The sequence below is a fragment of the Cryptotermes secundus genome, unplaced genomic scaffold (genome assembly GCF_002891405.2).
Source record: "Cryptotermes secundus unplaced genomic scaffold, Csec_1.0 scaffold548, whole genome shotgun sequence".
Classification (NCBI taxonomy): domain Eukaryota; kingdom Metazoa; phylum Arthropoda; class Insecta; order Blattodea; family Kalotermitidae; genus Cryptotermes; species Cryptotermes secundus.
This window is the reverse complement of record NW_019732380.1, coordinates 2,690,882-2,704,294: the sequence shown is the minus strand read 5'-3', so window position 1 is coordinate 2,704,294 and position 13,413 is coordinate 2,690,882. Positions and strand designations below refer to the sequence as shown.

The 13,413-nt window shown below is 43.0% G+C and overlaps 1 protein-coding gene across 1 annotated transcript in view; it reads right to left on the bottom strand.

The window, feature by feature from the left end:
- The window catches only part of LOC111867643 (protein dimmed), a 202,340-nt gene that overhangs the window by 115,029 nt on the left and 73,898 nt on the right, over positions 1-13,413 (bottom strand). Inside the window, exon 2 of the mRNA XM_023857660.2 lies at positions 2,816-2,891. The gene's annotated coding sequence lies outside the window, so the exon portion shown is untranslated. The remainder of the gene's footprint in view (positions 1-2,815; positions 2,892-13,413) is intronic.

Sequence of the window (13,413 nt, the reverse complement as noted above, 5' to 3'; positions counted from 1 at the left end):
GAGTGCTGGTACTCATTTCTGTTAGAGGCTGAGTCGACCCCAGGGCCATAGTGCGGCTGGAAGGATTAGGTCAATTGAAAAAATCCACCTCACCGCATGCCCGTTTAATTGTATAGGATATAGTATTATTATCACTGAAAAAGAGAATAAAGTTTTGTTGTGTCTTATAAATTGTATGAAAAAGGGTATTTTATTTCATACAATCTCTTTTTTAATGTTCGCAACGAAATTTTTAATACTTATGGCCCGTCGCTTTAGAATCATTGTTCTAGAAACTGGAATATTTAGAATTTTATTCATGATAATGTTGACTGAGAACCTGTGCACTCAGCTACTCTGTTCGAAGTATGGCAAGGAAAAATGAAAACATCACCGCCATGCTCATCCCCGTAGCGCAAATTAAATTTCTTCTTCATTTACCAACCGAGCGGTTGGTCACCGTGACACCAGATTGTTATTCTGTGCGAGAGCCGTGATGCAGCTATGATACAAGAACCACAATTCAATGCGTTGTATGCACTACCATGAATTTATCAGTAACCGAATTTTCCGAAACAATAGATGACTGTAGAAACTAATGATCCCTTGTTTACGTTATAAGCATTCAACTGTGAACATGTTCATTTCTGCAAACTAATTTATATTGTCGCTTGAAATCAACAATTGCTTCTACAACTAAACGTATTTGGTTATTATGCATTCTTTATAAATTTAAAATGAAGTTATGTCTGTCCGTCTGTTCACCTGTCCATCTCTCTGTGGACTAGTATCAGGTTCTAAACGATTGTATGGAGTATATGAAAATTCGATGTGAGAGATGTTCGTTAAAAGCTTTTGAACAATTCGCTGATACACAACAATATCTGGTTTACATAAAGCCATAAATGGAACTGCGAACCACGCGGTAGCGTAGATGGTTGATGCACTAATGCTACAAGCCTAAAGGTCGCGGTTCGATTCCCGAGGAAGTAATTGGATTTTTTTTAATTGAGTTTATCCTTCCAGCCGCACTATGGCGCTGGGGTTGACTCAGCCTCTAACAGAAATTACTATCGGGAATCTTCCTGGAAGTTAAATGGCGGCCGACTCGTAAGGCTGACAACCTCACCGTCATCTGTGAACCAATTGTCTAGAGAAAATGTGGCAGCCTCGGCGCCTCACAACACTATGGGTCTCCACGGCCTGTTGCGTTTACCATAAATGGAATTTTCCGCGTATAATTTGAGCCGTTATATGCGTACTATTGGAATTCAATGTGGAATACTTGCGCCGAATATTATTAAAGAATTGTAATCGTCAACCGTATTAATCCACAAGAAAACCTGGTTTCTGTAAGGAATGTTAACAGTAATAGTTATAGTTAACTTGTTTATAAGACTCCGGCATTGGACCTTGTCTTCCGGCAGTTGCATATCATTACATATTCTCACGTGATAGAGTGAAAATACATGGGGTTTTGATTGGTAATTTGATTTACTGGACACCTTAATACGTAATTCATGACTACACATTCAAATTACTATCACACACAGACTAATGTTCTCAGTCATCATCTTCACTGCGTTGTTTGGTAGCGGCTTCCAACAGTGGACGTTCCTCTGCTACCGGGCTCACTTCCCAGCAGGCTGGTGGCAATCTCACCTCTGCTACCTGCTGTCTTAGGACTCTACCTTCTTGACTGATTCGTAAGTCAAAGTCAGGTCAAAGTTGTGTTACGGTCGACGGCCAGTCGGCCAGTCTGTTTCGGTGTCAAGCCCCCTCTGGGGTCCAAGACCAGATTTTTGTTACTGTCAGGTAGTTGCGGTTTTGCTGATGTAGGGTTCCTTCTCTGAACAGAGGATGGGTCTGCGGTTTACAATTGCTGCTGGGCCTCGCCAACTCAGTCATTCTCGGACCCGAGTCCCATTGGACTCCTCCAACCTGGAGGGCCAGGTCCCCTTATTTATCCCCCTCCCCCCAGGCACTGGGTGCCGTTTTCGTCTCCTCCTACTATTCGCAGAGCTACGGTGGTGGTATTCGAACGCGCCTCCTCTCAGGGATGATCGACTGACTAGTAAGTCAGAATCGAAGGCAGTTCCTTCACGACTGGCGGTTTACCGTCAGTCAGTTCGTCTTGGCGTCAATCCCCTTGAGATCCATGACCAGAGAAAAATACCTTCCAACGATTCTTTTATTGTTGCGTCCGTGTCTGTTGCCGCCATCAACTGACGACTACTGTCATTGTCTGGAAACGGCCGTGTTTGCAGGGCCGTTCCGTAGCAACGACTATCTCCGTATGACTCAATTCTGGCTTTCAGCAGATATTCCACAATATTATTTCCTTAAGATCCAGTTTAGTGGTATCCTCTCTGGCGGGTCTAGGTATCCGAAACCGTCCCCCTTTCAGTTTTCCGTCAAAGCTTATAAATGCATTTATCGCCTCTCCGATTCGTGCTACATGCTTCTCCAATACCTTCCTCTCTGACTTGATCACCTTAGTTTTAATTATTTTATTGCTTTATTGTTTCTATGTTCATTTTCTATTAAAGGCATGTCTTGTGCTGTGGAAGCTGCTGTAAGAATATCAATAAAAATTACAAACTTTCAGTTAGGTATGGCGGTTACTGTCTTCTGAGACATGTTCCCATATATTCTGATAGAAATTCACTGCTGCTTCCAACTAATCTTCCTGAGAATGTAAGCAAAAGGTTCCTTCGAAACGTTGATACCTTTCTGTCAGACGGCGTCATATCCCGCAACATCACACTGAGAATCTTATATCTGACTTTCCGATCAGAAATTTAAAAATGTTCCACCGAAAATTTGTTTCACTTACCTTACAAGGTCGCTTCAAGCCTTCAGCCAGTGCTCATTGGAGATAGTTCATTGCCTGTCAGTCTGAGGGGCGGCACCTGTAACAAGAAAGTGTGAACTTGAGGCACGGGCAACAGACCGCACATCGCCGTCAACGNTTGTGTAGTCGGTAAAATTGACTCTAATATTGATTAAATACACAACAGAATGCAAGAAACAATTAAAGTCAACGTATCAGTTGCTGTTCTCCTTTGTCACCTTAACAAAAAGAAATCTGTTACCAAATTTATTCTTTAACTAACGAACTCCATGGAGCCGGCTACTTCATAAGAGGCCACCAGCTGCTATGCTACTCAAGAATTTCCCAGGGCTCACTACCGTGTTCACAAAAGTCCGCCACTTATCCCTATCTTCAGCCAGACAAATCCAATCCATACCACCCCATCCTGTGTCTAAGATCCATTTTAATATTATCCTCTCGCCTATTTAGGTCTTCCTAATAGTCTCTTTCCATTTGGATTTCTCACTAAAAACCTGTATGCACGTCTTCCGTATGCGTGCTACATGCACTTCCCACCTCATCCTTGACTTTATCATTTTACGTAATTTGCATTTAAAGAGGAATATAAATTATGAAGCTCATTATGTAATTTTATCCAGCCTCCTATAATTTCATCCCGCTTCGGTCCAAATATTCTCCTTAGCACCCTGTTCTCAAACACCCTCAGTCTATATGCATTCCTTAATGTCAGAGAGAGCAGATTTCACGTGCTTACAAAACTAAATGCAAGATTATAGTTTTGTATATTTTAATTTTTAAGATTTTGGAGAGCAGACGAGAAGACAAAAGGTTCTGGACTAAATGGTAGCAAGCATTACCCACCCGAATTCAGTCTCCTCTTAATTTCCTCCTGAATGAGGTTTTGATTTGTTATAATCGTTCCAAAATATCTGAACTGTGCCACATATTCAAAACAACCGTTACCTATCTTTATGTCACGATTTTGCCCTCCATTTTGGTGACGAGACAGCAACATATACTTAGTTTTCTCTGTGTTTACTTCTAGACCAACCTCCTTACTTGCGTCAATTAGAGATTCTGTGTACTGTTTTATTATCAGTTCATTGTTGAGTATGAGGCCACTGTATATCATAATATTATCAGAAGCGAAGGGAGGATTCAGCTCCATATTTTAAGTTTAGTTGTCCTTCCACTGCTCATAACTTGATATCAAGTCGCTCTCTGCAGGATGGCGACGGTTGTATAGGGCTCTAACAGTAGAACTGCAGGAAATATGAACCGAGACAACAATAGGTGACAATTGCAGGCGATTACTGTCTAAAGCTATTGTTATCTTAAGGAAGAACATACAACAGAAGCGTCCAGATTGCTATAGCGGCAACGTTGTAGACTTGAATTCAGGAGGCAATGGGTTGGAGTCTCGACAGGGGCAACTTCTATTCTAAGTGAAGTTTTAATTGTTTTATCTCGAGCCAAATGACTCGAACAGGTAAGGACGCTGGCTTTCGAATCATTTCCATTTTCTCGTTCTTGTCTCATCCTACCATCCGAAGTTATATTCTTTGTGTGTATTGTGTTTTCGATGTGATCCGCGCCGAGGAGTTATAAAGAAGACAAATGGGGCAATCCAGTTAGTTGAGTGTTGGCAGATGAGCTCTGCAAGGGAGACTGAGCAGAGATGGCGCTATTGTTGAGTTGACAGTTGAGTGCAGTTCTGCACTAGTGGCTGTGACAAAAGGATCTGACAGGGGGAAGCTCAAGAATCCCCACTGTTAGAAGCCACTGCTAGGGAACGGCTATTGAAGACACTAAGCTGGTAGATACTTAGTGTTTGCAGCAGTGATTTGTAAAGTATGGAGATTAGCGATGCAGTTTCTTGCCAATTCCGAGTGTTGTGTATAGTTAGTGAATAAATCCAGAATCCACTCCATGACACATCTATAGTTACTTACTTATGGAGCTGAGCCTTTCTTGAGGAGAAGCCAAATCTGCATCTACTTAAGAATTTCCCTGCATTTTATGGAATCCGAAGGTTCATTACCGTGTTCACAAGAGCCCTCCACTGTTCCGTATCCTTAGCCAGATCAATCCAATCTGTACCATACCATTCTGTCTCTTTAAGATCCACTTTACTATTGTCCACCAACCTACGCCTTGGTCTTCACAGTGGTCTCTATCCTTCTGGCTTTCCCTCCAATATCCTATATGCATTCTTCTTCTGCCCCATTCTTGCTACATGCCCTGCCTACCTCAACCTCCTCGAATATAGAAACACCCTAAATCGTGACAGTATGAAATAACTACACAGGATGTTTTCTAGTCAGGTAGATAATTGCCGACATTTCGCAGGAATATGTTGTTCCATCTTCAGGGTGTAACTACTACGTACCCCAAGACAGTACTTTTCACAGTCACCACTATGAAAACCTCAGATTTTGCAAATACTATCCTCTGTTCGTCCTGCATGTAACATTTATATGCTGACCGACGGATTTCTTTAATTTCTACGGAATTTTTAGACTCTAAACATTGACTTCCTTATTTATATCAACTTCTGATGCAGAATTGGAAGCCGGAGTAAGGGTGTTTACTAAGCTACAGACTGGAGGACTAGGTTTCATTTCTCGGTAGCGGCAAGTGGTTATTCTCTTCTCCTCCGCTCCCAGACTGACTCTGGATTTCGCCGGGAACCTGACAAAAATAAGCTCATCTGTTTCCGATTTTAATACGTGGAGCTACACCTCCATTCTGCTTATACATCTTCGTGGGGCAATACTTTATTAAACATAAGGACAACTTTGCATTTTATTATCCTGTGAATTGTGTACGTTTATTACTGATTGGAAGATTTAGCTTTGTGATTTAAATTAAGCACCACGACATGAAGGCTGGTGGGGACTGAATATATAGAGCGGTGTATTCCTGACATCGTCATTAGTTGATGGTGAGTGGTCAGCTTCACGCTTCGCTCGCTTTACCTCCATTAGGTGGGCAGCAGAACCGGTCTGGACGCTGTGGAGAAGAGAAATGTCTTTGCTCCTACCGAGACTCGAATTCCAACCCATCGACAGTCGAACTCGTAACCACTCACTATATCGACTGAGCTATCCCGGCGCTGTCAACAACTCAGACTATATTTGCCTACATTTAACAGCCGTATAATTGGGTGCGATAATGCGTAATCAGTTTGATCAATCTAGACGAAAACAAACATGGTCTTATTGACGTTACTAGCCAGACACTTGCCTGTTGTGACCGAAAAATACCATGAAAACAGCCAGGATAGCCTGTGTCTCTGCTGAGATTCGAACCAGTTCTCTCCGGAATGTCACACGCACGTGTATTACCGGTTTAGCCATCTTGCTCGGTATGTGGTTTAAATTACAAAAATATGGCTGAATAGTTGATTTCTGATGCGACATTTTTGACGGTTTTGACTTTCGTGCTTTAAGAAAACAACAAACTCCGTGGTCTGTGGTCCGCATGCGAACTATACCGACCGAGCTACCGCTGCTTGTCGGCGAAGTTAGTGCCAACTTTTGTGGATAGAGGGTGTGTGATTCGATTCGTAGGAAGAAACTTTACAAATATTTTGACACGTAGGTTCGAAGTTAGCAAATTTCGTAGTGTTGTAGGACGTTTCCGGGGAGGAACCTGGGTTGATGGAAACCCTTTGAAATGTAATTAATTAATAAGAATGCCTTTTAAAGTAGTTTCATAATGAACAAACACATCCAGGGTCAAAACCTATCAATAACAATTGGTTGGAGGAACAAACTTCTATTCACAAAGCGCCCGTAAGCTACGACAGTAGATAAACATCTGTTATTTAGAAAGCAAATACATGGTATTTTCATAAAAGGCTAATAGTTGTTACACGCCATGGATCAGATACGGCACTGACACGAATTACGGTCGGCTGTGTCTCGTTCCAGCAATGAAATAACACTTACACATGCAATGTATTTCCTTCTTTGTAAAATTCAATTTGAAGAGACATTTATCATATTTATCATCACGGTAGGATTCGGGATAGCTCAATCGGTATAGCGACGGGGTACGAGCTGGTAGGCAGGGGTTGGACTCCCGACAGGGGTAAGATTTCTCTTCTCCTTATCAGCCACACCGCATCAGGGCCTAACACAGCCTTCTATCCACTGGGTACCGGGGGTAAAGCGGCCGAGGCGTCAAGCTGGCCACTCGACTCTATCTAATGCCGAGGTCAGTGAAGCTATACCTCCACTTCCCCATATTTCTTCATGACGTAATGCTTAATTACCGGCTCGCTCGGAAGCTGGGATCGCAGGTTCGAATCCCACTCAGGGCATTGATGTTTTGCATGCATTTATTCTATGTTTGTGTTGTGCTGTTTTTAGGCAGAGGCCTTGCTACGAGCTGACTACTCGTCCAAGGTGTCCTACCGTCTGTAAAATGATCATGAAACTGAAAATCAGAGGCCAAGGCCCAAGGGGGCTGTAGAGCCAGCGAAAGAGTTGTAGTACTTAATTAATGATGCACAGGAACAATTTTAACATTTATTTATCACTGCTGATAATTAAAAGTTCCATAACTTGTACTCTTCTCCAAGTATAATTGGAATGATCAAGCCAAGGAGGATGGGGTGGGCAGGGCATATATCACTAATGGGGGAGACGAGGAATGCATATAGGATATTGCTGGGAAATCCAGAAGGAAGGAAACCACTGGGAAGACCAAGACATAGGTGGGTGAACAATATTAAAATGAATCTTAGAGAGATAGGATGGGATGGTATTGATTGGATTGGTCTGGCTCAGGATAGGGACCAGTGGAGAGCCCTTGTGAACAAGGTAATGAACATTCGGGTTCCATAAAATGCTGGGGAAATTCTTGAGTAGCTGCAGATTTGGCTTCTCTTCAAGAAGGGGTCAGTTCCATTAGTAAGTACCACGTAGGACCACGCCATAGCTCAAGCGGTTAGTCTCTGTCTTCCCACAGCGGCAGCCCGGGTTCGATCCCGGGTTCTGGTCAAGTGGGATTTGTGGTGGACAACGTGGCGCTGGGGCGGGTTTTCTCCGAATACTTCGGTTTCCCCTGCCAATCTTCATTCCACCAAATTCTCCATCATCATAATCACCCGGGGCAGGTATAATAGGCCAATCAGTGGCCGCCGTGACGAGTGGACCCAGTTGGACTTCACCTCCCACTAAGCAAATTAAAGAAAAAGTACCCCGTAAGTAAGTTGCTGATAATTAAATTGGTACATATCATATGATTTGCATTTGGCAATGGCATACGGAATATACATATTTTTGTCTGACTTCAAGGTGCTGAATTTTCATTAAGAAGTTTATAATCAGCCAGTCAGGATATTCTTCACATGTAAGGAAGAAGAAGTTTGATTTTCCCGCTCACACATAACTGTTACTACATCTCTTTTTCTAAATCCCTAACGTAAAGTTCTTCTGCTTACTTAAGCGCGACTCCATGAAAACGGCTCTTCACCTCGGCCCCGTATGGAGGTCCTCACTGCTTCTCTCCCCCCCCCCGAGGAAATATCACCCGGTGCCCATCATATAGGAGGCTGGATGGAGCCCAGCTAAGAAAAATAATAAATTTCCTTCCCCTGCTAGAAATCGAACCCCGATCCCTCGATCATCCAGCTCATAGACTAGTCACTATACAGACTGAGGCACTGCGACTCCATATTTGGCTAAGAATGAATTTGTGTTCCTCTCATTTCAGCGTAGATTTCCCTTTGTAACTTTCCGATCAAATTTATGTATTGTAACGTGTTTCGTTACAGAATACGCCGTAGAGATCGTTAATTGGTTTATTCAACAATCTACAAGAAACGGCTACAATTAATTATAACACAGTTGCGGGTTTCCACACTTTACAAACCCTACAACCAAAGTCTTCACGTACTAATAACGCGGGAGCTATACAAATCTCCCTGAATTACACACTCCAAATATAACTGTACTACAGCACTCACTAAGTCTCGAAAGCACACAATAAGTCTTCCGCTCGCTGACTTCTTAGTTATCGCACACTCGCAGGCTGCTACCTTGAGAACTGTTGATAACACACTGACTCTCACGTGCTGCTCAGCCGGCTTTTATTCCGTTTGCTGTTGCTAGGGTCGCCCGCCACGTGACGTGGCATATAGCCTAGCAACGCTGTTACCCCTTGGTGACGTCACCGCTGTTGACTCGGTTGCATAGCTACCAGGTTGCGGGGACTCGGCTAACTTCGGCTCCGCTCGTGACGTCACCGCGGGGAGAGTGGCGGGGTGATGACTCGCCTATTACGCGAGCGCTACTTTACCGCCACGTGCAGCTGGGGAGGTAGGGGTCCTCGGTTGCGCAACGTGTCACAGTATTTATTTCTTATTTTGTAATTCAAGATACCAACTTACCCATTTAAACTGCAAGCATTCCATTTGATTGTATGCTCTCGAAATATCCGCTCCAAGTATTGCCGAGGTCAAGAATACATTGATCTATACATCCACCCCCCATACGTCTTCATGACTTAATGTTTCATTAGTTAAGCACAGGGACAACTTTACTTTTGCCTTTACGGAAGGCTTAAATTCGTAAAAGTAAGTAAAGGTATCCCTGTAACAGGCCGTGGAGGACCATAGGGTTGTGAGATGTTGAGGCTCCCACATTTTCCAGACAGCCAGCTCATAGATGGCGGTGAAATTGTCAGCCTTACGAGCCGGCCGCCCTTTACCCCCAAGAATATTCCTGGTACTCGTTTCTGTTAGAGGCTGAGTCAACCCCAGGGCCATAGTGCGGCTGGAAGGATTAAGTAAATTGAAAAGATTATCCTCATCGGGATTCGACCCTGCGACCTTCCGGCTTTACAAACTTGTTTAAGAGAAGAAAGGTATCAGATGTCTTCAAGTTTTCTTCGCCTTCTCATTTATCACATTTGCTTCATTTGGAGTGCATATGCACGTATTTATGAGCTGATGTTATTAAGGTTATGGTGTAATCGAATGTTTAGAGCGGAGTGAATCAGGGTTGTGGTCTGGAACTTATTGTTAACATTACAGGTTTCTGTAATGTGACGTCATGTAATCCGGCGGATAGGTTATGAAGTTCCGCAGGAAACTGTTGACTTTCTATTCAGGGTGAAGAAACCTTAGTTATCAATCTACCAGACCACACGATGTCAAATTCAAGAAACCCGCAATTCAAATATTCACCTAAGTTAGCACCTCATATCATATCGTATCTTATGTTTCTTACTCTAAAGCGTCTTAAGAACAGCTGTTTTGCGTCACCTTTCCTCCCTTCTAGAACCCATCTTATAACTTTAGTTCGTTGACGATATTCATGTTCGTGAGAACTTCACAGTTCTGATGTTTTTTATTCTAACGCGTCTTAAGAACTGATTCATAATCAGATCAAAACACAACTGTTTTCAGTCACCTTTCTTCCCTGCTAGAATCCAAGAGTTCCGCCTCTGTGGTCTAGTGGTCATAGTTCCTGGCTTCAGATCCAGAGGTCCGGGTTCGATTCCCGGCGCTACCAGATTTTCTGAGAAGTAGTGGGTCTGGAACGGGGTCAACTCAGCCTCGTGAGGACAATTGAAGTGCTACTTGAATGGAAAAGTAGCAGCTCCGGTTTAAAAACCGAGATTAACGGCCGTGGAGTTTCGTTGCGCTGACCACGCGACACCGTCTACACGTAAAAGTTGACACTAACTTCGCTAACAAGCGGCGGTCGCTCAGTCGGTATAGTTCGCTTGCGGACTAAAGGCCACGGAGTTTGTTTTTTGTAGAATGCAAGAGTTATATACTTTGTGCACATTCAGTTTATGATTTAATTCATAGTTTGTTTAACGACGATTTTCAAACACACGGGTTGAACAGCATGAGATGGTAAGAATCTTGAAGTGAAAAGGATGAAGCAAATGGTCGTGACCTGTTTTGATTTCTTATCCGAACGCGAACTCTCTCATCCGAAGTCCCTTCCGAACAAAAACGAATATATGCAAACGAAAATGGAAACAAATGAACATAACATCGCTCAGCCCGCCTTACTCTCTGCTATGGTGTAAATCTTATGAAAGATTTTGCATTTCTTGAAAATTTCTATGTGTATAATTTATAGCATACGAGGGTCTCCAGTTATTATAACGTAATCAGTTTTGTTCCAGGCAATAGAATTGGGGATAAGTAATTTCTGGTTGTCATTTCTGAACGTTCGGTAACGTAATCCCCAAATTTTACAATAAACCCATGAGAAATAGACATTCGTATTATGAAATTTCGCTTTACGAAATCCCTCCAGCAACAGAATTATTCGTAAGACTATTCTATGACTTACTTGAGGAGTAATAAGTCATGTGCATGTGGCCGGCTCACATACAAATACCTGGAAGATGCAGAGAATGATTTGCGAGATCTTCAGATGTATAAATTAATCGGAAAGGAAATAATGAAAAAAAAAATTGTCATGTGTGGATGGGCGTCTGGAGTAAAGAGTCAAACCAGGAAAATGGTCTCCCTGAATTTTCTTGGGAAAAATAAAAATAAAAAAGAATATGTTAACACCACGCATTAACAGGATTATAATAATTATTCTTCTGTTCTGAGAACTCTAGGGCGATCAGTACAAATTATATGAAACGGTTTAAACATAAGTTTGCGAGAAAATTTTCTAGCTGCCCCCTTACGCCCCCCCCCCCTTTATAAAATCCTGTAGTCGCCCATACAAAACAAAAAAACCTCCGTGGTTTCAGTCCTCAAACCAACTATACCGACCGAGCGACCGCCGCTTGTCTGCGAAGTTAATGCCAGCATTAGCGGATAGAGAGTGTCGCGTGGTCAGCGCAACGAATCCCACGGCCGTTAATTTATGTTCTCTAGACCGGAGCCGCTATTTCCTTGAAATAGCTCCTCAATTATCCTCACGAGGCTGAGTTGGACTTCGTTCCAGACACACTACTTCTCAGAAAATTTGGTAGCACCGGGACTCGAACTCGGATCTCTGGATCTGTGGCCAGGAACTCTGACCACTAGACCACAGTGACATCTGTATTAAAGGATGACACATTTTTAGAGGGCTGCAGAGCCAAGCAAGTAACTATATGTGTGGGACTTTTTGGGCCTCTTTATATGCAAATTACATAAGCTGTAACGCCTACAGTTACTATATTATTTAATATTGAAAATGTAGTGAATTTTGAAGTAATTTAATCTCGACCCTGTATACACTTGGCAACCATCTCTCGCGATTCAAATTTCTGTCACTAGCAGTGATTGTCGTTTGTTATTTCTGACACGAGGAACTGGCGTATGTATTCAGCTCATGAAGTAGCATGGCTGACTATGCCCTCACAGTTCCACTCTATACGTGCGCGCGCTCTAGCGAGGCTGTGTGGTATTAATGTTAAAGTGTTGTCGAGATTTGAAATTTAACATACTTCAAAGACTACTCCTCTACATGCTATAAAGCAAAGATGATAACGTCATCCTCTTGTCTAATTAAATACCATGCAATATACATGTAGGGGGGAATAGAAGTATAGCTACACTCGTGTTTAACCTCGGCAGCTTCACGTACCTGCCGCTATATTCCAGGGGTAAGATCCATAGATACGCAATCAGAGGAGGAGTGGACGGGCCCCAGGACCAGGCTGGACGCTGTGGAGAACTTTGTACGACCTGAGGTTCTCACAGCGGTTATGAACAGTACTATCTTCTGGAATATAACACCGTCTAGTTTGTTGAAAGTCAAGCGACGTTTCGGAGGAATATATCACTTCGCTAGCGGCCTGCTCTCATGCTGGTGTCTTCTCGGCCTATTTGACCTTGAAGACGGAAGCAATAATGGAACGTTGATGGCCAGAGCGTTTCTAAGCAACGACCTGTAAACAACCTTCAGTTGCGTAAGCATATCTGTTTCATAAGTAACTACTCGAACAACCGAGCGGGTTAGTCTAGCGGTAACGCTATAGAATCACATTCGAGATGTGCTCAGTTCGAATCTCGAAGATGCTCTTCTCAGTCTTCGAAGTTATTTTCTCTCCAAATTCGTTTTAGGCTACTTTACCTATTTTTTTAATAAAAGGAGGCTTATGCAATCACCGTGCTCTATGTGTATCCCACACTATCAGATTTTGAGATCACAGTCTCTCTATTGTTGAGATTTGTTTACCGTTCCATTGCATAGAACCGGTCGTGACGCGGACCACATACAAAATAGACTCTCTGTTGTTGAGGCGTGTTTATCGCGGACATGTGTTTACCGAGCCCTTGCTTAACAATGGGTATACACGTCACAATACGATTCCCCAGTCATCAACCCCGTAGTCTAGTCACTATACTTACTGAGCTATCTCGGCTGCAGCACATATCGGTTGTCCTAATGAAACGTATCCAAAATAAAATATTTATATCTCGGAAAGTAACTACCTTACAGGTATCCGGTTTATGTCATCGGAAAGGAAAACACTGTAAGATTTCCTGTTTTCCATGCCCGGCTTACGCGCATGCGCCGCCACATTTCTGCCACCATGTTAGGAATCACATGGACAGAGAGATGGCTGGGAGATGGGTCGGCAGAAGTGGATCAACCGCTTGGCCTCCTAGGTCGCCA